The sequence below is a fragment of the Morone saxatilis genome, unplaced genomic scaffold, assembly GCF_004916995.1.
Source record: "Morone saxatilis isolate NCDOM2014 unplaced genomic scaffold, NCSU_SB_2.0 Contig23, whole genome shotgun sequence".
Taxonomy (NCBI): domain Eukaryota; kingdom Metazoa; phylum Chordata; class Actinopteri; family Moronidae; genus Morone; species Morone saxatilis.
The window spans coordinates 5412727-5413291 of NW_023339796.1; the positions used below are offsets into that span (position 1 = coordinate 5412727).

The 565-nt window shown below is 45.5% G+C and overlaps 1 protein-coding gene across 1 annotated transcript in view; it reads left to right on the forward strand.

Annotated features, from left to right (window-relative positions):
- The window catches only part of zfyve9a (zinc finger, FYVE domain containing 9a), a gene marked incomplete in the record, with an annotated part of 22223 nt that overhangs the window by 3798 nt on the left and 17860 nt on the right, over positions 1-565 (forward strand).

A 565-nucleotide genomic window follows, 5' to 3' on the forward strand; every position in this document is an offset into this window, starting at 1 on the left:
ATAGATGTCAAACTACACTGATGTTCGTGAGGAAATTCCACCTGATTGTTGAGGAAGTGGACGCAGGAAACAACAACAGGAAACACGCTTAATGAACTGTTGGAGCGTCGCGGTTTGTCCGAACTCGCTCGCCGTTTATGCCCTTGTCTCATTTAACTCACAGCTTTTTCTGCCATTTTAAACGACATATCTGTGGGTTTTTTATTTGAAGACGTCTCCGGTTTGACTCCAGGCTCCACTTGTAATCGCTCGCGTGTCTGACGGTTTTTGATTAGTCGATAGTCGAGGAGTCGGAGCGCGTTCACTCACAGTTTCCTGCAGATCGTGTAGCTGCGGACTCGTTTTCCCTTCAGTGCTACAGGCTGACGGACTCTCTCACACACATATGTCTCCTTTAAAGCTTCTTCTTTAAAGTTTACACGTCTAAAAATACAACCGCTTCACGCACTTTGACTAAAGATGCATTATTCAAAGCCTCTGCAGGGTAATTAAATCTTAATCAGGGACGGGGGTGTGTGTGTGTGTGTGTCTCTGTGTGTGTGTGTGTGTGTGTTTGAGAATGTCT